Source organism: Homarus americanus, unplaced genomic scaffold, assembly GCF_018991925.1.
Source record: "Homarus americanus isolate GMGI-L3 unplaced genomic scaffold, GMGI_Hamer_2.0 scaffold8507, whole genome shotgun sequence".
In the NCBI taxonomy this organism is placed as follows: Eukaryota; Metazoa; Arthropoda; class Malacostraca; order Decapoda; family Nephropidae; genus Homarus; species Homarus americanus.
In genome coordinates, this window is record NW_024737586.1 from 100,709 (window position 1) to 126,830 (window position 26,122).

General features: G+C 40.4%; 1 protein-coding gene across 3 annotated transcripts in view; it reads right to left on the reverse strand.

Moving 5' to 3' along the window:
- Positions 1-26,122, reverse strand: part of LOC121873478 (zinc transporter ZIP1-like) — a 40,254-nt gene that overhangs the window by 12,142 nt on the left and 1,990 nt on the right. The window contains exons 2-3 of one of the 3 annotated variants that reach the window (XM_042377065.1): positions 6,862-6,992; positions 4,758-4,872 (exon numbers count right to left, since the gene is read on the reverse strand). The exons of 1 other annotated variant lie outside the window; for it this stretch is intronic. The gene's annotated coding sequence lies outside the window, so the exon portion shown is untranslated. The remainder of the gene's footprint in view (positions 1-4,757; positions 4,873-6,861; positions 6,993-26,122) is intronic. One more of the 3 variants, XM_042377066.1, reaches the window with a different exon arrangement.

Here is a 26,122-nt window from a genome sequence, read left to right on the forward strand (position 1 = left end):
GACAATATGGTCAGAGTCCCAAACTTTAGGTTGGCAGATTATCAGGGGTTAAGAAGGTACCTAGGTGAGGTCACCTGGGAACAGTCACGTCAGTCACCAGTAGGAAGGGGTGAGGTCATAGATGACACAACAATTGATCATGACTATAATATATTCACTAGTATACTACATAAAGCACAAGAACAAAATATACCATACAGAAAAATTAGGTCAAAAAGGAATGAGCCAAGGTGGATGACCAGAAAACTTAAACATGACATAGGAATAAAGAAAGGAATATATAAGAAATTAAAGGGAGGGGAGGAGCAGCTCAAAAATATGTATAATGAACTATCTAGGAATGTTAAGAAAAATGTAAGGAAAGCAAAGAGAGACTATGAAATCAAAATAGCAAGAGACTCCAAGGCGAATCCCAAGGGATTTTTCCAGGAATATAGAACAAAGATCAAGGACAAAGTTGGGCCTTTAAAGTCAGGGAGGGGAGAAGTGATAAATGGCAGTGAAGAAATAAGCAAAGCATTGAACAGCTACTTCTTATCAGTTTTCACAGAGGAAATTCCGGATGAAATTCCAGAGGTGGAACTGATATTTAAGGGAAAGGAAGAAGAGAAATTAAAGAATATCACTATCAGAGAAGAGGATGTTCTTAAGAAGATAAATAAACTAAAGAAGACAAAATCCCCAGGGCCGGAGGAAATTTTCCCTCGAGTCTTGAAAGAGTGTAAGGAACAGATTAGCGGACCCCTCGTAAACTTATTTACAAAATCATTAGACACAGGAGTTGTGCCAGACTTGTGGAAACAGGCAAATGTAGTACCCATATTCAAAAAGGGAGACAGAGCATCAGCGTCAAATTACCGGCCGATCAGTTTGACGTCAGTAGTGGGGAAATTTCTTGAATCATTATAGCAGATAATATCCGATCGCATTTAGAGAAAAGCAAATTAATCTACGACTCTCAACATGGGTTTACAAAGGGAAAATCTTGTCTAACAAATCTGCTGACATTTTTTAGGAAAGTCTTCGAGGTAGTAGATAATGACAAAAATTACGATGTTATTTACTTAGACTTCAGCAAAGCATTTGACAGAGTACCGCATCAGAGGCTTCTGAGAAAAATTAAGGCTCATGGTATCGAGGGGAAAGTTTTAAATTGGATAAAATCATGGCTCACCGATAGAACACAGAGGGTCAGTGTAGATGGTGTTAAATCTGAGTGGGGTCGTGTAACCAGTGGGGTTCCCCAGGGGTCAGTACTAGACCCACTCTTGTTCATAATCTACATAAACGATCTAGATACAGGGATCAGCAGTGACCTGAGCAAGTTTGCGGATGACACCAAAATAGGGCGGCAGATTAATTCAGGGCAGGGTGCAAATGCATTACAGGAGGATCTAAATAAACTGCAGGGGTGGTCTGAAAAATGGCAAATGAAATTCAACACCAGCAAGTGCAGCGTACTTAATATTGGAAGAACAAATACTGTCAATGTATACAGCCTTAACAACATCAACCGAGAGAAGTCGACTTGTGAAAGAGACCTAGGGGTACTTGTAAGCCCGGACCTACGGCCTAAAAAACAGTGCGTTAATGTTCGAAATAAGGAAACAGATTATTGGGTTTTATATCGAGAAGTGTAAGTAATAAGAGTGCAGAGGTCATATTGCAACTATATCTTGCGCTATTCAGCCGCACCTCGATTATGCGGTTCAGTTCTGGTGCCCTTATTATAGAATGGATATCAATTCACTAGAGTCGGTGCAGCGAAGAATGACGAAAATGATTCCGGGACTTAGAAACCTTCCATATCAGGATAGGTTAAAGAAACTGAACTTGCATTACCTAGAAAGACGAAGAGTGCGGGGAGATATGATAGAAGTATTCAAGTGGGTGAAAGGAATCAATAAAGGTGATATAGATAAAGTTCTTATAATATCCGAGCAGGATAGGACTCGGAACAACGGATTCAAGTTGGATAAGTTTAGGTTTAGGAGAGAGATAGGAAGGAACTGGTTTACAAATAGGGTGGTGGACGAGTGGAACAAGCTTAGGAACTTTGTAGTAAGTGCTGGAACGCTGGAAAGTTTCAAATGGAGGCTGGATAGATTCATGGATAATAGAGAGTGGTAGTAACTCTCGACAGGAGCTGCCATGCACAGGCCAACCGGCCTATTGCAGACTCCTTATTTTCTTATGTTCATATTAAACACTCGTCATCATTATTATGACACTCATAATATCATATATTTTTCTTCACATTGTTTTATCAAATTGCTCTTCTAAATATCTTCAATACTGCCACTTGCTGTGATAAAAACTCCCAATACTAAACTTTAATTGTTATAATTGTGCTGGATTTGTTTTATTATAAAGTAGATTTATTCCTAAATACACATCCATACATACTTACATCATATATATGTGTGTGTGTGTTATAAACAAAGGAATACAGAATAACAGACTCAACAGTTATATAAGTTGCACGTTTCAGGAGATGAAACTGACCTTGACTTTGAAATCAGGAGATGAATATAGCATGTCGTACCGTGTGTGTGAGTACAGATCATTACGCCGACACCTCTACACACGGCACCAACACCTTTACAACACACACACACAAATCCTCCCACATCCTCCACGCCCTTATTACCCTCCATCTACTGTACATTAGGGAGTGACAGTTTTGCAAAAGTTTTCAAAATCTAATTGCTTGGGTTGGATTATTTGTCTATCGGCCACGCTAATTCCGAATATGTTTGAGTTTTTTACATCATTGCATTAGAAGGTTTGTGGATACTTTTGGGTTTGGCATGAAAAACGCGAAAAAACTGTAAATAATAAAGGGACTGGCAATGTGGCACAACCTGTTAAAATCAAGTTATTGAATTGGATTATTCGACTACTGTGTACACTGGTTCATAATATGCTATTGTTTTACAACTCAATGCGCTACAAATTATGCCGATATTTTTGCTGCAAGTCACCACATACGTATATTTCGAAAACCAGGGCCCAATATTACCAACGGCGTGGATAGATTCCGTGGAATGAATTCAGGACATTCCCGCTCATGGAACATTACCAAACTCCGTATATGTGCCAATGGCAGGCCAATGGCAATATTTACAGAGTTTGTTGAGGCTCCCTGGACGGGAATGCCCTGAATTTATTCCACGGAATCTATTCACGCCGTTGGTAATATTCGTCCCAGGACTGATCAACGAATTCAGCCCAAGTAGCTTGACTTGGACAGTTAAGGACAAAATCTCAGTCCGTACTTTTGAATAAAATATTGTTCAATAGGTGGTGATATTGAAGTGCTGAAAGTTGTTTTTTCTGTGTTGTTTTGCAGTTAGTTCAAAGGGCCGCCACCAAGATGGGTCGTCCTAAGATTAGCAACACTCAGCTGCGCCAGGGTAACGATAAGGTGTTCGGGGTTCGGATGCCTCTGCCATCTAACAAGTTGCCTCTGAACAAGGAAGTTGGAAGTGCCCTGGCTTATGAAGCAGAAAACGAGAGGTGAAAATGAGAGTCCACGACCTGTGGAGGATGCGGAGGGAGACGATGATGATGAAGGGAAATGGACAGAAACAGAAAAGGAAGAAAACGAAGAACGGGAAGCTGAAGATGAGGTTCGAGGATATAGCTGAGAAGTTGTTTGATGTGGCAGACGACAGCAAAGTGCACGAACGAGAGAAAAGCTTCCTGGCAGCCCAGAGGAAACCGGGAAGGGAGGGCTGCATTGATGGCGTTGACAAAATTGTGACTGCCAAGCTGAAAGAAGAGAGGGAGAAGGAAGCGAAGAGGGCAAAGAAAAGGGCTGAGGAAGAGAGGAAAACTGAGAAGATGAGGTCAAAGAGTAAGGAGGAGATGGAGAGGATGTCGTGTAAAGTGTCGGCAGTGGATGACAGTGCTCAGGAAGAAGATAGTGATTATAAGGATGTCAATGACAATGAGTTCAAGGCTATGGTCGACAGGAGAGCAAGATCAGAGAAAAGGAAAAGGGAGAAAGAAGCCGAGGACAGGATCGGAGAAACTGCTGACAGGTTCAAGGTATCCAATGATGCAGTGGCTCACATCGCAAACACCATCAGAGCTGCAGACAACATCATAACTGAAGGGGACAAGTCTAAAGTGACTAACTGGAAGAAAGTGGAGAGAGTCAGGAAGAGGTCACGAGAACAGAAAAAAGAAAAGTTCAGGGGATTCAAGGTCAGAGGTCTCATGGTAGATGAGTTGTAAAACAATAGCATATTATGAACCAGTGTACACAGTAGTCGAATAATCCAATTCAATAACTTGATTTTAACAGGTTGTGCCACATTGCCAGTCCCTTTATTATTTACAGTTTTTTCGCGTTTTTCATGCCAAACCCAAAAGTATCCACAAACCTTCTAATGCAATGATGTAAAAAACTCAAACATATTCGGAATTAGCGTGGCCGATAGACAAATAATCCAACCCAAGCAATTAGATTTTGAAAACTTTTGCCAAACTGTCACTCCCTACTGTACATCATCCTCCCTACCATCCTGTTTGTTAAATCTGAGTAGTTTCAGGAAGCATAACGTAGCAGGTCTACAGGTACCCTCGACTCTCAACAGTTGCCTCTTGTGGGATTCCCTCGGAGTTTACCTATCACGGGAAGATGACGACAATATCCAACAACTCAACATTGAATTCAAGTATAAACGCCTCTTATTAACATGTCGCTCAGAACACATATAAGAAACACTTGAAAATCATGCTTTATCAACCTTGAAGACTTTCGTCACATGGGCGTTACGTCAGGTCCCTCGTTAATGTGCGGCATACACCTCTAGCACTGGAGGTGTGTCCTGCCACAGCTGGATCTGATGACGTCCAGAATATCTAGAATGATGAAGTACATGATACGTTTTGACCTAACCGTTTAATACGCAAGAAAATCTAGATGTCCCTGAAACAGATGTTATGGTAAAGGAGTGACCTGAGACAGGTGTCCTAGTAAGGATTATCCCTGAAGTAGGTGTTCCTAAACTGGTAGCCTTTTTAGTAAGGACTGTCCGTGAAACAAGTGTCACAGGTAGGGACTCGAAATAATACAGGTGTTACACTAAGAAGTGTTCCTGAAGCAGAAGTTATTAATAAAGAGTGTACATGAAACACTTATCGGCAAAATGGGCTCCCAGGACCCGGTGTGAAATAATACTCCTCAGCCTAGCAACACCGAGATCGAGTAATTGTAACAGCGTATATAAAGTAAGCGCATCAGCCATACTGAATCTACAACCTACTTTCTAACTTGTGAAAATTACCATAAAAGTTCGATTAGGTTCTGGTAGTTTATGTTTTATGCTTTGCGCATATGATCAGAAATTTTGTAAATCTTACGCTCCGAATTATTTCGACTAACACTTTAGAAACACTTGACTATTTCACACATTTTTAAAGCAAGATAAAGATTGATTAAGTTCTGTGTACAAAACTAAAATTATTTTGGCTTTGGCAAAAGAAGGAAATTATACAGGAATTGGAAATGGAATTTTAATCGACCCACCGAGCATTAACTACATACCCTTGGTAGTACCTCCTTTCTAAATGCGGACTTTGTGTCTTCACTACATGGCAGTCATCAAGCTAATAAGACAGTCACGAGGCTCCTCGACTGTGCCAACACAAGATGTAACCGAACTAACCCTCATTATTTGGGGACATGTGATTCATAATTCATCTATATACCGGTAAACGGCAGGGAAGTAGCACTAAGCAGCGTCACAACAACCCATCTTATGTCAGCAAAAATGTTATTAACATCTTCACGACGGGGACGTCACTTTTAATATTTTATTTGACTAACGCCAGACCATTTAATTTAGCTCAAAGGAGACCCCGTACACATGGGGTTAGCAGACATCTCCATTAAAATAAAGAAAATTGAAAAATCACCACAGTTGATAACAAAATAATAATTTATATGATGCGGTTTTAATATAACACACACACACACACACGCACAAACACACACCGACTCTACATGCTACGACGACTCAGGTCACTTGGGGCACCTATACCAGAGCTGAGGACTATCTACAACGCCTTTATTCTCCCCAAATTAACGTATGCGTCACCAGCCTGGTCGTCTTCTCTCAACTCTACCCAACAACGTCAGCTAGAGAAGGTACAGAAAAGGGCCTGCAGAATCATCCTCAGAGCAGAATACTCCAGCTACACCAACGCTCTCTCCACCCTGGAAATGCCATCTCTCAGTGACCTCCACCAACAGGCACTAACAAGGTTTGGTAGTGGACTACTGCACCATCCTCGTCATCGCCACCTACTGCCACCGGCAGTCCCCCGCCCACCTCGCGCAGTCCGCCGCTACAACAAAATTGAGCCCATAAGAGCCCGCACTGATAGATATAAGAATAGCACTATCCCATGTATTGTTAAAATAATAAACAACTCCTGATTTATGTACTGTACAGCCCTGTAAATGTTTGAACGCATATCATTATGTCTAAATCACATGTTAGTTTGTATAATTTCAGCCACCGGCTGCAACTCTATTAATAAACCGTTTATTATTATTATTATTATTATTATTATTATTATTATTATTATTATTACACTCTCTCGCGTGCGCGAGAGTCCAATTGAAACAATGAATTTCCTGGTAAAATAATGTTACTTTTTATTATCTTTGTCAAAACTATGGACAATATTTGATATTTGATAAAATTTACTAATCAACTTATTCTCTTTGCTGTCTTAACGAAATTATACTTACATTATCTTAAGCTAGGTTAGGTTAGGTTAGTACACCTCCAAGGAGTTTATCAGGGTACAGTTTGTTTCAGATGCATGCTTGTAACGTTTTACCTGCGGCTGCAACTCCAAGTGTAGGACTGGTCGCTGCACCAGCTGCAGGTGGGACCTCAAATGCACCGCTGTCTGCGGCTGTGACCGCACTGACTACTGCACTCCAACTGGCCGGTGAGCATTTAGAACATCTGTTTGAACATTTACAAAATATATGCCAGCATTTCATCCAAATGCACCATAGCCATTGTTCGCCTTACACTGTAATCTGTGTTGTACTGTTTTCCGAGATAATGTACTTTTGTGTGTGATTTTGCTATATATCTACTGTAATGTATAAAGATAGTGTGAAAATGCCCCGTTTAAACATTCGATGAAACTACAACTTGTTTTTTATGAAAACTACAATTGAATACTTGTGAATTCACCTATTAGTGACAAAATATCCATTTTGACCATTTTTGGTTAATTTTACTTTGAAAATGACATTTAATGTCAACATCCAGGATGGCATCCAACCACATATTCTTTCTCGTCCCGTAAGCAATTAACTTAGCATAGAGGCATACGTTTAATAAAAAATGGCGCCAACATTTTTTTTGAGGACTTGGTAAGGCTACTAACAGCCACACACTGAAATTTCACTGAGAATAGTAAAGCGGGTGACCTTCATTCATGAATTAATTCTTAGTATTTGTTGTGCCAGTGAGGGGAGAGGGAACAGTACGTGGGGAGAATGGAAGAAATCGGGCTAATGAAATGGTGTCCATGAAAGGAAGGAGGGAAGACAGAGACGCCAATCAAAATGAGAAGTTAAAGGGGGAGTATGTGGAAGAAAAGAGCCACAATGGAAGAATACATTCAGTAATAGTTAAGGACAAATGGCCACTGTTTGCCACATGACTGCTGGAGAGTAGGAAGCGGTGTACTACTATACGAGTACAGTATGTTGAGAGGGAAACGAGCACAGATGGTGTCCGCTACTCCAGTTTATCATACTTGTCTTGTTGCTCCACCAAAATCACATGAATATTAGAAGATAAATAACACGTGCTAATGGTATACTTTAATAGTGACCAGATAACCTATACGTAATATAGAAGTTAATAATAGGGAAGAGATGAATTTCTCAAAAATAGCGTACAGTGGTATCAGATCTGTGTGTGTTCAGAATTATATATATATATATATATATATATATATATATATATATATATATATATATATATATATATATATATATATATATATATATATATATATATATATATATATCTTATACACATTTATTTTTCCTCCCGCTGCACAAACACGTACTGTACTGCATATACAGTAGATCTAGCGGGTTAACCTTCGCTCTTGCCGCAGCTGTTTTCTTTCCACTGTCAAAAACAACTCAAATATTTGTTTAACCTTTGTTTTTCCTCCATTATATAACAAAAGTATATTTTAATGATAAGTTATCCTAATGTAAACTAAGTGTTACCTCTGTATACGTGTCTCGTGAAAATCAGCACAATGCAACGACTTATTATTCTGTCCGGGCACCATCAGACTTGCGCACGGCCTCTAGTTATGCAGGCACACGCTATTCAATGCAGGAACAGGGCCAGATTCAGGAGTGGGCAAAGTGGGCAACTGCCCAGGGGCCTCCACATATTACAATATTTTATTTATTTGTTTATTCATTTGGATTATTTTTATTTTCATTCTTTAAAATTCATGCATTCTTGGACGGAACCATTATTTGAGTAGAGGTTTATCTGATTAATAATGCAAAGAATCATCTCTCTGTAACAACTAATAATATATTCTTTTCTGTGAAGTCTCTTGAAAATTTTTGACATGTGCGGTAGTATCTATATCATGGCTGGTCGACTTGAAACCACATGAATGACACCAGTCATGTCTCACTTTTGTGTGTATGTGTGTGTTGGGAATTTGTACACTATCAATAAATATACAGATAATTGAAAATTTCTCAATGTTCTAATTTCCTCAATATAATTGCATATGGCTTCAAAATTCTCCAAAGAAGTGTTCAAATTTCAAAATTTTCCCGGGGGACTTACAGAGCCTCCCGGAACTTCCAGATGTTTAGGCTCGCTACACTCGCCACCCCACCCTCTTGGGTAGTTATAATGAGGGGGGCCTCCACAAAGAGGCTGCCCATGGGCCTTCACAGGTCTAAATCCGGCACTGTGCAGGAAGGCCTCGTGCTTGGATTACTTGAATGTACTGGGTGTTTGTTTCATCTCGCTGACATCCTCGTCCATGTCTCGCTCAGTTATATCTCCGGCAGGTTATTTTCCTGGCCCTTGCTTCAGTTAACAGCTGGACCACTCCAACAACAGCTGAACCACTCCTAACAACAGCTGAACCATTCCTAACAACTGCTGGACCACTCCCAATAACCGCTGGACCACAAGAAATAGGATCAAAGGACACAACGTCAAGGAAGATTATTTGTGACATCTTTAAGAATGTTGACGTGGCGGATACCGAGCCGTCTGATGTAACCCTGTGCATTGTTCTATTCGAACTATTTATCTATACCATGAATTTGTTCACCCACTCACGTGGCTACAAAATAATCTCAAACATCGAGAATTTAATATACTGGTTAAAAGGAAGATTGTTTATATATTTTTTTTTAATTATAAAGCTCGACTCAGATACAAATATTAAACACATTCAATTAAGATTTATTTTGAGGCATAGTAAAAGTTGTCATTATGTAACGACTGTCCCGGAGCTAAGGTTCTCGTATTTATGTAGTATTGCTAGAATCAGGGAACAGTTTTAACATGCTAGAGTCTCGTCGTCCCCTATCGACCCATCTCTCTAACAGTACCCAATACTGTACAGTATACCGTTTCCAACTTTCAGCGGATACAGTTTCCAGTAGACGTTCCTGACCTTGTAAAATATAACAGAACTCACAGAAGTTGCTCGTAATTTCACCAGTTACTGTGTGAGATACAAAGTAAATATTTCTGATATATTCCACAACGAGGCAGGTTCACTTTCGGTCACAGGAAGGCATTTCGCAGGCGACACAGACACACTAGAGAAGATGCTCTCCATAGTGAGACCACCTCCAATCCTAAATCCGGTCTGGCTGCTCCAGGAGCTCCAGCCGGAACCACCAAACGGGCCGCCTATAGGCAAAGGCCCGTGTCGGACTACGGTCCGACAATTTCAACAACAACAACAACGAGGCAGGTTAGTGATATTTTGTATATTGGTAATTGAAATCCCACAAACTGTTCATTTTAAGACGTTGTCATTTATTTAACACATATGCACACGTTTATAACAGAACTTACCCGACATTACGAATTTACCAAATTGCAAACTAGCAACATTGCAAAGTTCTTACTTGAAATATCAATAGTGCAAAATTTTAAGGATTCGCGAAAGTATGGAAATCAAATTTCACTGTCAGTTTGTACAAATGTTTACTTATTTTCCACATGGAGGAGCTCGTAGACAGCTTGTGGTGTTTGGATAAGTTTCCTATCCCAAGTTGAGATTTACAATAAATAAAGAAAAATTTTTGCACGAATTTTGTAATACCAAAAAGCAATCTTTATAAGTTTCCTCATTTTACTTGAGAACAAAATATATTTACAACTTTTGGCCATCGTTGATTTGTTCCCTCCTTGGTTTACACTTTGCAAAATGTTCGTGATTGTTGAAGATAATTGTAACGTGTTGTGTTTGCCAACCTGTTTTAATTGCCTGTCTGTGTACTTACAATAGCTTACCTGCCTTCCTTTGTCTGCCCGTTTATTTAAAGCCTGACAGATATAAGTGTGTAGACTACCACACAAACTAGCTTTCGTTTTTAGTTTTATTATGCATAATTATTTCACCTCAGGTTTAAGGAGAGGAAAATACGAAACAGCTCAGAACCATTACCAAGCATAAGTCAACGATGGAAAAAATCTGGACCTCCCGAGGGTCCAGCCACACGAACACGTAACACAGCCAGCCACCAGGGACGTCGATTAATAATGTAGAGGCATAAAGACATTGTGTAATCATCACTCGTGTCACCCTCCATCACTATCCACACCAGGTGACTCGTTTTTCGTAAATCTCATCATGTTACATAAAAGCTGTCGATTGCGGCGTGGTAGTCGGAAGAATATCGGTATGGATGCTGTGAACAAGGAAACAAAAGATTCGTTTTTTTTCTTTCATATCTGCCAGGAATACAACTGAAGAATCACTCATCTCACCAGTAGATTTATGCGGCAAGGATATGGGAGTGAAGAAAATAAAGAATTGCGTTTATTTTATATGTATAGAGCATAGTAGAATAACAGATCACAGCTGAAGAATCACTCTTATCTTATTAGTGGAGTTAGGCAGCAAGAGTATGATACTCAAGAAATCAAGGCAATTGGTATGAGTTAACGACTAGAAAACTCGAACGTGGTAAAAGCAATGCATTCATCGTTAACTGAGACAGTCTATGGTGAATACTCTTGCATGCCCCGATGTGGGTGAGTAACCTGTGCCTTGGAGGGCTAATTCCCGTAAAAAAAAAGAAAAAAAAAAAACAAATAATTTTTGTCGAAAATTCATCATCTTTATCGTTATATTCTAGAGAAACTCGAAAAATTAAGAAATGTCGTTTACAAATTTGATGGATCTTTCGTCGATGAATCGGATACAAGTTCCAACCTTTTACGAATCTTCGTTCCAGAGTTATCGCGAAAACACCCTTGGCCTTTGACCTTGACCTCCCCAAAAAGTTAAGTGTTTACTGTATAACCACAACATAATTCATCCTTTATGTTTAGTCAGATTTGGTTCAAGTGTGGCTGAGATATGCTTCACTGTATTTATGGCGATGGTGCGGAAACACAGACAGGTAGATATACAGAAATGGCATTCAAATAACTCGTAAAGCTTGTCGAGGCGAGGTAATAATAATACTAATACTACTACTACTACTAATAATAATAATAAATGGTGATAAATACTGAGCACGAAACTCATCGCACAAATTATTACGAATACGATACACGAAGTCATGATCAGTGGAGTTGTTACAGTCTCCATTACCTCCCTCTAGTAGCTGAACACTTCCGAGTTATTTGTAAATCGTTAATATTTGTATTTCACAATCCCGAAGATGGTGTTTTACAAGACTGATGCGATTTATATATTTGTGATTAAAGAGTGAGATTTATGTAGCGTAAAATGTACTGATGTATTAATTTAAAGTTAATAATACTTAGTCATGTTCTTGTACGTTATGTGAAAATACTGTACTTAATACCGTTTATATCACCTTACAGAAGGACACACATAGAGCGCGGTTTTGAGTACAGTATTACTTGAACCTTTCGTCTGGCATAAGGAAAGCATGCACTATTAAGATCTGAACCATAGAAGAAAATGAAAGTGTAAAGTAAAAAGAAATCAGCGAAAAAAGACGAAGTTTATCTGATTATAAACTTGACTTTTGAGGTAGGGCTGGTGATGTAAGATGTCCTTGTCCCGCGTGTTTACAAAATGATCTTCCCGATATTAAACATTTCTTATGAGAAACTAACAAAGTTACTTCTTCCCTCTGGGGCTGTGTCACATATTATGTTCATTGTTCCATTAGTGCCAGCAGCAACTGAAATTTTTGAAGGAAAGGGTACGTGAGGCTGTTTATTAAAAAAAAAAATCAGGAAACCGAAAATCGTTTGACGGCTGCTGAACTCATATTGAACTTCTATAGTTTGAAAATAAAACTGCGCTAGTTTTTCTTTCTGTATCTTGGTTATCGCTGTAGCTTTCTAATCCGCTGATGTATACAGCAGATGTGAGGGCAAGAACAAATGTTTTTGTTCAACGTATTCCACAGTAGATGGTTGTGGTGCGTAGTGGATCTTTGTTATGAAGTGTTTGCCATGCGCCATACGTGCAGTGCCCCTCAGGAGGTGCAGTTTGTGGTGAACAGTTTGAGTTATCCAGCAGATCAAAGGTCGTTTGTTTTTTTAACTCCATGTATGGGAGAATGACATATTAGCGTTTCTGATTTACTGTGAAAAAAATCCATTGCATTATTATTAAATCGTAAGTAAATGAGTCTTTTATCACTCGTTAAAGCAAAGTTTAAATTACAGATCATAAAGAATCTGAACCGTGGCGTGGGCGGACTTTGCCATCCTACAAGATGGTAAATGATGAGATTAAAATTTAATCCCATTTAATGGGATAAAATTTATCTCTTTGTAATCAGCCGTGTACCCAGTGACTATATTTACTTATCGAATTCCTCTTCATCACTTTTTTATTTTGCTCACACAAGTAATCAAATTTGCCAAGGTGTTGGTAAGAAGCACATACACTAAACATGTTCATTTACATAATGCATTACATTACAAGACAATATTAAGCATAAGGTCAATTATGTGTTTCCGTTAAGATTTAGTAATAATCCAGAGGAGATACCAGCATATCTTAACTTAATCGATTTATTTTGTTTATACATATTTACGACTGTTTGTCCTACTCAGTAGTGAAAACTAATGCTTCCAAGAGACCATGTGTGTTTTGTTTATCATGTACTGACCGCTACCCCAGGTCTCTACAAGGCTCCCCTACATTACAACACAGATGCATTAATTTCACGTTGACTCAAGGGTTATCAGTTGATGTCCTGGGACTTATTCATTTATTTATATATTTACTATTCAATTCTTCGCTTACATAATTGTTGTACTATACCCCCGACCATAAATGTACGTACAGCACATTCATTATTAATGAAAGTGTCATTTCTTTTACAAAATATAACCCAAGGTGTACCACTAGGTGCCTGCAGGCTCCGACTCCAACACGCTAAACGAGTTAAAACGTGAACAGTACCTAGTCGTTGGCGGAAGCCATTGCTTAGTACTACTACTACTGTGCAACGTGGGACGTATGAGGACGCACTACTAAACTGTGGAGGTCGTTGAATGATGTTTATCCCGAGGTACACACGACACCAAATATTGCAGTCCGTGTGGAACACCCATCCTCCTTTACCTCCCTTCCTTCCCTCCGCTGCTTCAAATATACGTGACTACCAGTAATGGTGGTCAGGGAGAATACACAAGTTGTTACCAAGGTTGACGCCACCCACACCAGGGGAAGGAGGTGATGTCGAACACTGAAACATTCCGAGGTCGCATTCCTACCATCGTCGTCACCAACAGGTAAGTCATATTAATTTGTCAGCATAGCCCATGTTGTCCTTATACTATTGCAGGGTGTCCCATGAGTGACAGCAGATATTTGTAGAGGTGAAACAATATGATATTGTGTTGAAAATCTTCTGTACACATAAGCATTTTTCGGTTTACTTTAGGCGTGAGGTGGGTTGTAAAAATTACACAGGGCAAAAATTTGCCATGTTATATTTTATTTTTCTTACCAATTGCAGCCATACTGTGTGCTGTTTAATCCTTATTGGTGGATTACATAAGGCCTATTAATAGCGTGAAAACTCGTTTGAAGATACTGTAATGTTCCATAACTTGCATTAAACAACATCATACGTTCACGAGTTCCAACTCCGCGCCTAGCCTCCCTCCCCCCCCCCCCCCCCGCCTCTACCCACCCAACTATTAAACCTCATAATTTGAGCATCGTGGGTTACCGCTCCTACACACACTCCCCCTCCACCATCCCCCCGCTCCTCCCTCTCCCACCTCGAACATTCCATCCCATCACATTACCTTCCCCTGCATTCCCCAACCCCTCTCCCCCTATTCTACCCATGGCGACGAATTGGACTACTGTAATGAACACCCACAGAACCGACGACATGGCTCCTCCCCCTTGTATTTAGAGTTACCGATAGTGTTGTGATAGCACCGAGTATGAACTTATTTAAGACCAGACTTGACCATCACTGGCGTAAGTTTAGATACATTCTGGAACCAGTGAATATTCTTTGTAAAAAAATCAATTTTAAATGAATTATTTATAGGAGATAAGTATGTCATAGCTGAAAATTGTCAAAGAAATATGTAAAGCAGTGGAAAACCATATATTTTGATTATCGGCGAGGATAACTTCCTATAAACAATTAATATTTAACGATTGGCAAAAGTCCTGGGAAAATGAACCAACAATTCATAAGCTAAAATGATCAAATCATCAGTTTATCCTTGATCATCATCAAAACAATCCTCTCGACATCACGAAACTATTCTGAATTATCAAAGAATTGGGCATACGCGATTGACACATGGCCAACTCATGTCTTCCCCTAATGGAGCCCCACCTATATGCTCCAACTGCCGAACACAAATAACAGTCCAACATATTCTCATTGAATGCCACATTTATAATCAGTATCGAACAAAGTGCTTAACTAACCCTACAATGTAAGATATTTTAGCAGAGACCCCAAAATTTTCCCTAAGTTCAGTTTTGACCTTTTTGAAATACTGTAATCTCCTCCAAATAATATAACACTTGTTAGGAGTTGGGGATTTAGAATATAGTTAAAAGTCTACCCAGATCCCAACAGGCAACAACAACAAAAAAACAAAGACAATCGGACTATAAAAGGGTAGACAAAGGATGCGAGTTTGTGTTGTGTATAATAAAGTACCATAAATTCCTTAACAAAATATTCAGCTTTCTATAATTTACCCATAACCATACTTAACCTAAACATTAACAGTATATACATATTTATACAACATACAACATTCTAAAGCAATTGGACGTGGGGAGGCAATATAAGATTACAAATACTTAAGTGCGGAGTTGAGATGGCTGACGAGTAAGGCTGAGTATTGTAGAAGACGGTAGGTAGTCACTGTGCCGTAGGTTTCCAGGATAGGTGATCCTGTGGTCACTTCCCAGAGTGAACTGAACTCTCATCGAACTGGAGCTGATGAAGAAGACTTCTAGGAGGTGACGCAACAACCAGGATATGGAGAAGGGAAACCCCGGAGTGGTAACTAAGACTAGTCATACTCGTGTTTCGTCCCTAGATGGCGTTGCTCGTGGTGCTGGGTAGGTAGATCAGGACAATAGATGGCGTGGTTCGTAACACACTAAATTATAGAAACGCAAATATATGTTAACTAATCCCTCTGGCCAGCCCTAGGAGAGACTCAAATGGGTGTCAGTGGCCTGGTTAAACTAAATCTTGATGATGATGATGATGATGATTATCGGCGAATGTTCACTCTACAGTCGCAGGGGTGGTGGTGGAGGTTTGGGGGAGGGGGGGAGGATCCACTTGCAGTTCACTATGAATACATGAAATAGGAAGGATTTCTTGGGCAGTTGATCCAAAAAGATTTACCAAAACGTTATGTCAAAGTAATAATACCTAACCTAGGTGTTACTAATACCATTAATTTACTCTAGTATATAAAAGCCTGCATCAGTTACCACAACATAATATTACTCTGCCATTTCAGATATGCCTGTAAGACGAGCAAATTCGTCGGCAGTGATTGCTGAGCGAGGCCAAATCATCGGGATGTGGAGAGCCGGGGCAACTGTGCCGAACATTGCTCTCGAAGTGGGGAGGAGCACCAAGACTATTAGGAGGTGGATCCGCCGGTGGGAGGAAGAGGGCACAGTGGAGACGAAACCTCGAAGCGGGAGGCCATCCAACGCGAACACCAGTGAAGCATACAAGAAATCTGGGCCTCAACTGCCATCACATGACGACGAGACGCGAAGCCAGGATCGACTGCCATATTCCAGCTCACAAAGAGTGGCTAACACCTACTTACAAGGAGTGTCAACTAGGCTTTGCATTGGAACACCTTCCTCATAGAGAAGAATACTGGAGAACCATTATATTTACCGATGAAACGGTGTTCAGGTCAGTGGGAGCCGAAGCAAGGCAGTGCTGGCGGCCCCCCAGAGAAACACATTCAACATCGCACAGTGAGTGGTAGGGTGTCAGTGTCATTCTGGGGGTGGATGTGGGCACATAGGCCAGGTGAACTGGTCAAGATCAATGGCCTATTTTTGCGCTCTCAAAGGTTAGGTTAGGTTAGGTTAGGTTAGGTTAGGTTGTCAACAAACATTTCCATATGGCGGCCAGTCGGCCGCGGCGAGTTTCCCGCGGCCAGTTGGGCTGCGGCCAGATGGCGGCGGCCAGTTGTCCCAGACCCGTCTTAAACTATATCGCATGAAAATTCATAACAAAGTAACTTAACAGCCACACATTATGTATTGTGTGGTATACAATGATCTGTATGACACGTCGTGGAATGTGTTGTCTTATAACACAATATAATTATATAGTTACAATTGCTACCATCATTGAAATGCTCATGATGTTCAGCACACAATATTAACGGTAACTGAGAACACTCCAAAATATATGAAGCTTGCTTATTGTGGTGTGGTGTTTAAACACTGGAACTTGGAAGAATTGGAACTTCTGAATAGTAATTTACAATACTGATAAATTTTCACTTCACTCTTTTTAACATAATTATATAATATTGCATATTATCACAAATATTTATTAAGCAAAGGATGGGTGGATTATAAATAAATATTACCATAATCTCTTTGTCGGAATAACAACAAAATTGTGACGTGGTCGTTGAGTAAAACTAGCTGACCAAGGCTGATCCTTGCATATTTCACTTTTATCCTTCATATATTCCATTCTTTAAAGTATCATTGTGACCTGAGAGGCAATAAGTACCCAGGACACTGCACCTGTTCCATGAATTCGTAACCATAAAGAAACAACTGTAAGACAAATCGTAGTTAAACAGGCAGCTTGAAATTATGGTGGTATAAATAATAAATAAACCTGCCTCTCATCCAGCCCCCATCTCCTCTACCCCCCACCCCTTCCACACACACACACACACACACACTACAGTGGGCGACATCTGTTGGCCGACCATAGCATTAACCCCCACCTGTTTCGAAACTTCATACTCAAGGCTATTCGAAACCTCACTGGCTGGGTAGTGGACACGACTTTTGTGCACGATAGTACATGACAATTAAAAGCAATTACAAGTCTTTTTCTGTTTGAAAAGGGACGAGTTGAACTGGTCAAGGTTATAATGACCTAAGGAAAACACTCTTTGACAGGAGTTCCACAGAGTTCTGAAGACTTGAATTTCACCGGAAAAGTCATGGGCCTCCCAGGTGTCCCCGTGGGTGCGTGGTTGTGGTAAAATAGAGAGTAGCTGGACAGGACACAAACTGTGGAAATATCTATAGATTAGGGAAAGTGATGAGATATCCCTGATAAAGTGGTCTGCTGGAAGTTTTCCAGCCCCAACACCACACACAGCCCACAGTGGCCCAACATAACTCTCAGCCCACAGTGCCCCAACACCACACACAGCCCACAGTGCCCCAACACCACACACAGCCCACAGTGGCCCAACATAACACTCAGCCTACAGTGCCCCAACATCACACACAGCCCACAGTGCCCCCACATAACACACAGCCCACAGTGCCCCAACACCACACACAGCCCACAGTGCCCCCACATAACACACAGCCCACAGTGCCCCAACACCACACACAGCCCACAGTGCCCCCACATAACACACAGCCCACAGTGCCCCAACACCACACACAGCCCACAGTGCCCCCACAGTGCCCCAACATAACACAGGGCCGGTATTAGCTTTTTTCTTGTTATTTACAGAGATGACACAAATGACACTTGAACACTTGAATCATACTTAGTATTAGACGTACAGACCGGACAAAAGTTCTTAATACAGTCAATGGAGATGGTGCAAATTCCTCCCCCCACCCTTACTGGACGGCGGGTCGTTGTCAGTGGTGCCACTCGTGAAAAAACAAAGTTTACCGGATTCGTGTCTAAATCTTTCCAGATAACCTAAAAAAATCGAGGTATGACAAAATTATATCCAATTACAATTATATTAATTTTAATCAATACAATTCTTCAAATTGTACAAAATATATAAAATATTCACGAAAATAATAGATATTCAAATGAAAATAGATACTTGGTATTCTGCATTATTACAAAGAAAACGAAATCTATTCGTTGGACGGTGTGAGTATACATCTGTATATCAAAGCAGAGATTTTATTTACTATCTAAACAAGTAGATTTATTGTACTGTAGTTATAGTTTAGTGTAGGCTACTAAGTAATTAATTTTAATAGTTACCTCTACACTGCAGCAACTAGTAAAATATATTGATAACTTCTTTCTAAATGAAAGAAGGAAGATTCATGTTGCTTAGAGGTGCGAAATCGGCGAATCATGGTCAAACTAAATGCCAAAAGAATATTGTCATATCTAAGTTAACTATGATTCTTAAACATAAAAAAAATAAATAATATAAAAACAAAAAATAAATAGTATTTTTCAATGTATCAGAGGTTTAAAAAAAATATTTCAAGTTTTCAAGGTTGGGGTAAAATTTTCAAGATAAAGGAAGCCCACACACAACGCTTCCGTGACGCCTGCTGGACCACCACTCCACGACCCCCTGACGGAGACACGATGATCCTCCCAATACTGGCCAGATATTTTGTAAATAATATTAATTATGTGTTAAAGGAACATCCTTCCTTCCTTAGGCTTTAGTAAGCCCCTTTATAATATTTATACTGTATATACTTTTCACACTTGCCAGATGATTCTGGTGTCATTGTACAGGGGTACCTAGTGACAGCACTAGGATCCCGCTTCCTCTATCAAGGAATAAACAATTGAAATTGAATTGAATTGATAAAGGAACAAATTTCAAGCAGCGGCTTCACTTCATGGTCGCTGTCCGGTCATCGCCCCCACCACACAAACAAGGACCCAAGCAGTTCAACATTCAGCTCTGATACTTCCATTTCTCAACAAGGACTGGGAATTGATGTCATTGTTTTGTTTAATAAATTCACAAAACGGTTTACCCAATCAAGTTTTGCATTATTTGACATAATGGTGGACATTAAGAGACAGGGGTAGACCGGTGGTGGAGACCTGGTGGCACCCATTAAAACGGCTGAATTGGCTACTGAGTGACTAATTTTCGTGTCAATATGTGTTATGCATAATTTTTATAATCTAAAGAATAGATTGTTTGAATCATTGTTTTATCCTTTTTAACGGTAAATATTTACAAAGATATTGATTGAGTGCATATAACATTAGCGAGGCAACATTTATGGTTACCTATACCAGTATAATTAGTAATGAATATGGTCATGCTGCTTTTACCTTATTTTTTCATCTAACCTTAACTTCTAGTTGTGACACACTTTTATATTAAACGTGTCGCTCCTAAGTCAGTCATACTCCCATCATGTCATCCATCGTAGGGATCAAGCCAAGGTTACATGCGGTAGACCCTATGACAAGGCCATCATCACGGAGGGTGATAAAGCATTAACTTATGAACAGTATTATCACATTCATGCTTAGTTTTCTGGCTACCATTCTGAGGGACAACACAGCTTGGAGAATAATATTGTTGTGAACCCCCAGCCAACAAACACTTTCTCCACTGTCTCTTGTGTATTATAGCGTATACTCGCATAACATGATTATCTAATATTGATCTAACATATTATGTGAAATACTGTAAAACTTAATTGGGTAAACTGTTTCGTAAATTAAACAAAACAATAACATCATTTCCCAGTTCTTGTTGAGAAATGTAAGTATCAGAACTGAATGTTGAACTGCTTGGGTGCGTGTTTGGGTGGTGGAGGCAATGGACTGACAGCTTCCCGCCGTCTAAACGGAATACTAAAACAAAAATATTAGTAACTAAAATTTTTGCAAGTAACAGAGAGTATATTTAAAATTAGTTTCAGAAACTCAGAACCTAATGCTAAGGACTAACGCGCACGGCTGACCAAGTTTATTGTACCTCAGTAATAAAACAGAGTAAAACAACAAAAGGGTCGTGGATGTTAGCGACATTAGACGAGAGTTGACAGAGGGAGAGGCACTAGGTTTCAATTCAACACTTTCAAACATGAAATCATCTTGGTAGGTATGTAAACAACTAGACGAGAATGGAGTGTCTTGCCGGACGCCCGAACACGGTCAACAAGCCGCCTGGACGGAAGTGGTATCCTGAAATCCTCCCGTGTCGCATTACCAGCATTCTTATATCCCTGCATATCTTCCATCACCTTAGAACGGTTGGAAATGTTATCGACCCAAATTTTAAGTAGGTGGCCACCTAGTGAGGACCGTCACATCCCAAACTGTCAACCAATTGCCCCAAATGAATGGAAAATAAACCCACTGGAATAAACTCATCGTAGAGAAAATTGCTCCAAACAGGATTGATAGGGCCTTAATTGACCAAGAGGTGGCTCATTCACATGCAGTGAGTGACCCTTTTGATGGGGCCTTCAAACTGGTCATCCTAGTCGCATCCTTAAGCACTCGCCACGACCCAAAGGCCTTCTTGCTTAAACAGCCTGCGTCTTGTTGTTCCTGTCCACATTGTTTACAAATCTCTCAGTATCAATGTACTGGTTAATCAACAGGGTAACAACATGCTCAGGTGAGAGGCCTTTTGTGATTGGTGTGCCAAGATACAATGAAGTTGCTGACAGGGTAATGCAAATCTATAAATACGACAACAGTCGTCCAGACGAAATCTTGCTACTGCCCTAGACGGTTGATAAACAACTGGTGTGGAATTACACATGTGCTTTCATCGTGGCGCATATCCATCTCTCATTTCGCCACAATCCCTACAGCATGATATACAATCGTTGGCCCTCATGTTAGAGGCTGGCCGGCACTAGCCACCTTGGCTTAAATCTGTTTAAGGTGTAAAAGGTGTCGCGCCAACACAACTACTATATACCGAGTTGGCATTGTATTACCCAGTGTCAAGGAATAACCCAAGAAGACCAGACAGCCAGCCAACTGCACTGGTTAGCCATTACCCCGGAGCACGATCCACAAATCAGTTAACATCCAGGTTTCCAATAACTGCTGGCCAGACAAGGCAAATGACATAATGTAGTTGCCTATATCTTCACCCTTTCCGGGCTCGAACCCAGTAACACCCTTCTGCGAGGCAAGCGTACACACACACACACACACACACGCGGATATCCTGGCTCCGAATATAGATATACATTCCCAAAAGCAATAACTTAGTGACGTGCCGACACATGGAGTTCCTGGCCTTGGCTCACTTTATTACGTCGTCTTTTAGCAACGGGTGTTACCTAACTGAGAACACTCATACACACAGTGGCGCCGTGACAACTAAGTAGCAATAATTGTGTCTTCCTGCTTACCGCCTGGTTGAATGTGCCAGCCCACCTTCCCGCTCCCTCCCTCTCTCTGCCCGTCTCCGTATTCTCGTCATTACGTACACACCAAGAATGATCATGAATATCTCTCACTTCTTGATTTTTTTTCACGGCTGCTCCTCCACGAGCTTTTTGTATTGTGTAGTCCAACATGTGCTTTGGTGGGATAACAATGCACTAGTTGAATGCTTAATTTTCACCTATTCTCTTTCGCCATGACACTGAATCTCCTGCATAGTGTCTGTTTTCTTCACCCTTTCCTCACCTCGCCTTCTACGTCATCGTGTATGTCTTCTTTGTCTGCTCACAGTATCCCTTTCACCCACAGTGCCTAGAAAACAGTGCGTTAATGTTCGAAATAAGGCAAACAGAGTATTGGGTTTTATATCTAGAAGTGTAAGTAACAAGAGTGCAGAGGTTTTTTAGCAACTATATCTTGCGCTAGTCAGGCCGCACCTCGATTATGCGGTTCAGTTCTGGTGCCCCTATTATAGAATGGATATAAATTCACTAGAGTCGGTGCAGCGAAGAATGACAAAAATTATTCCGGGACTTAGAAACCTTCCATATCAGGATAGGTTAAAGAAACTTAACTTGCATTCCCTAGAAAGACGAAGAGTGCGGGGAGATGTGATAGAAGTATTTAAGTGGGCGAAAGGAATCAATAAAGGGGATATAGATAAAGTTCTTATAATATCCGAGCAGGATAGGACTCGGAGCAACGGAGTCAAGTTGGATAAGTTTAGGTTTAGGAGGGAGATAGGAAGAAACTGGTTCACAAATAGGGTGGTGGACGAGTGGAACAAGCTTAGCAACTTTGTAGTAAGTGCGGGAACTCTGGAAAGTTTCAAAAGGAGGCTAGATAGATTCATGGATGATAGAGAGTGGCAGTAACTCTCGACAGGAGCTGCCATGCAGACTCCTTATTTTCTTATGTTCTTCTACTTCTCTTCACATACACACACACACACACACACACACATTGTCCCACCTCCTTCCATTACTCTAGGTCCGAACACACTCCAGGCTGTAGATTCCACGAAGCTCCTCGGCGTCACCATAGACAACAAACTAAATTGGAAACCACATGTCAGTGAAGTTGTCAAATCCTCCAGTTTCCGTCTCCACCTCCTCCGCCGACTCAAGTCCCTCGGAGTTCCTGCACACGAGCTCCTCAGTGTTTACACAACATTCAAACTTCCCAAGCTCACCTATACCACCCCCACCTGGTCTTCCTCCCTAAATGCCACACAACGTAAACACCTAGAAAAGGTGCAAAAGAGGGCATGCAGATCATTCTCTCCCCTTCCTACTCCACATATCAAGAAGCGCTCAACACACTGACCCTTTCGACTCTCACTGACCATCACCACGACCTCATCTGCAAATTTGGTAAGAAGCTTCTACACCATCCCCGACACCGGCTCCTACTACCACCTGAGATCCCTTGTCCGAGAATTGCTGTTCGACACCACAACCGCATCCATCCCATACGTGCACGAACTGATCGCTATAAGAACAGCCCAGTCCCAACCATTGTAAAAATTATCAATAACTTGTAATAAATCAGTGTATTCACTCCCAGTAAACACTGCTCCTTACACTGTCACTATGTTGAAATGAACTGTAGTTTGAGCTTTTCCCCATCTAGTTATTATATGTCTTATTTGTGTCACTTATGTTACTTGTATATTATTTGTAATTCGTAACCCATTCCCCAAATATGTAACTGTATATTTTCAGCCTTCTGGCTGCCAAGCTCTTTCAATAAACCGTTAATTATTAATTATTATTATTATTATTATTATTATTACACACACACACACACACACACACACACACATGGATATCAATAGACAAATAATACCATGTTTCTTCTTTCACTCTACCCTTTTCTCTTTAGTTTATCAACAGTAATAAGTTGCTATGGAGTGTGTGCCTCACCTTGTGTACGTGTATAATATTTTATTGGTGCTTACCTGGTATATACAGTATGTTAGACAATGGGTATGTTTTTGCTCAGGAGAAACTGAAGATTTGCAAACTACTGTAACGGTTCAGTTCGTATATAGCATCTTTGATTTAAACACTGGTCGGTGTAACGGTAAGAGTCGACTTTCTGACGATTTAATTGTAACAGAAGACGGATGAGGTCAGGAAGGGTCACGATTTCTTTCATGAGACACCGGAGATATTTGATCTGTATGACCCTATCAATTTTTTAATTTTAGCAAAGGTTATCACACTCTTTACCTGTCTTCATTGTCTCGATAACATTGGAATATAATGATATTATAAGCCGAGTCATTTATCATTTTGTGCTTTACAAGTTAAATACGATTTGAATTTGTATATACTGTATAAATTCAGATAATTTTACCGCAATTAATGCTAAACTAATTAATGATGGGATAAGGTTGGGGACCTGTCACCTTTTCGAAAATTAGATAATATATAGTGAGTTTCGTTTTCACTACCCTGGTAATAAGGCGGCTCTCCCTAACAAGCGTGTATTACTTTAGCTTAAACTTAAGTGACACTTCAATCAGACATGTCTTAGTCTTCTATGAAAGTCATACCACATGCCAGTGCGAACCAAGTCATACATTGGAGTTATACAGGTGTGAAAACTGTATGTGTGAGCCATAAGTGTGTGTGAATCATATAAATGCGATAAGCCATCTGTATGAGTTACACTCGGGTGATCACAGAGGCAGTGGGTGTGCAGGTGGCCCTCCCCTCTCTGTTCCGTCCTGTCTTCCAGTCCCCCAATGACGAGGAATAAAGTTTGCACGTGAATCTGGTGACCACATCTTAACTAAAGGTGCTCTGAGGGAGTGAGACGACTGTGCAGTATGTTATATTTACAGAAACTGGGTAATTCATGAATTGCAAATGAAAAATGCATTGGAGGCAGCTACAGATGGCAGACTCACTGTGTAGGCTACAAACAGAGGTGGCCTTACTCGTTCCAGCATAATGTGTTGACTGGTTATTTAAGGAAGGAAAAACAACAATTACGAAGGGACTAAGACGGTCGAGTCAGGCAAGGACTAAAAAACTAGTGGGAGGGAACATTAGTATGCTGTTATAACACTGAAAAAAGTAGTAACAACAAACAGTGAAATAGCAAACAGACTGTGTTCAGTTTTTACATCGTATTGAAACCCATACTGTTGAATTAGTGACAATATCTATGGCTCCGACATCATGTGTTTGGTTACTGGTGTCGCACTACAAGGAAAAGAGCAGAGGTACACACAGCATCATCCCAGCAGAAGTAAAACTGAATGAAAACAAAAATGCAGTCATGGTGTGACCTTCACTAAGGAGGTGTAGTGGTGGCGTAGATTGTGATAGATGAGTGGTGGTGCCGTCTCACACCCCAACCACTCGCCCTCAAACGTCCGTCGGCTGGTCACCAACAACCAAACTATGCTAACTACCTCTATTGGTGTGTCTAAAGTCAGCTACAACCTCTGAGGCGTAGAAAATGGCACGTAAGCCAATTTACCTTCACCGTGATTTGATTTGATGTGAGTTAATTTAGTAAAGATTCATACAGTACAAGCATTCGTGTATAAACATTCACCGAGGATAACACGCAAAGTATTAGCAATTAATTTTATTGAAGGTGATCATTATTGTACCGGGAAGGAAGCTTCGTGAGTAAGAAGCTGCAGTTGTACAGTCAGTATGATTGTCGTATATTTCTGGGTTTTATATACTCCTTGCCACACAACACACCCTGACAGCTGCACAGACGAAGAGGAAAGTCCACACAGCTCACAGTAGGATGCTGCGTCAGAAAAGGAGTAAATAGCAAGAACATTAGTTACCCCTCATAGAAGGTAGTAATACAAACGCTGCTGTGTTGAGCAGTACTGAGCAATCACAATTAATTCTTCATTACGTATCGAATATATAGCGACAAATAATCTGCCCTCAACCTTGCTTCTTATTGTTTACCATTTGAGTGATCATTATTATGCATCCATACCGTTACTGTTAAAAAGACTCGTAAAGAAAGGGAGAGAAG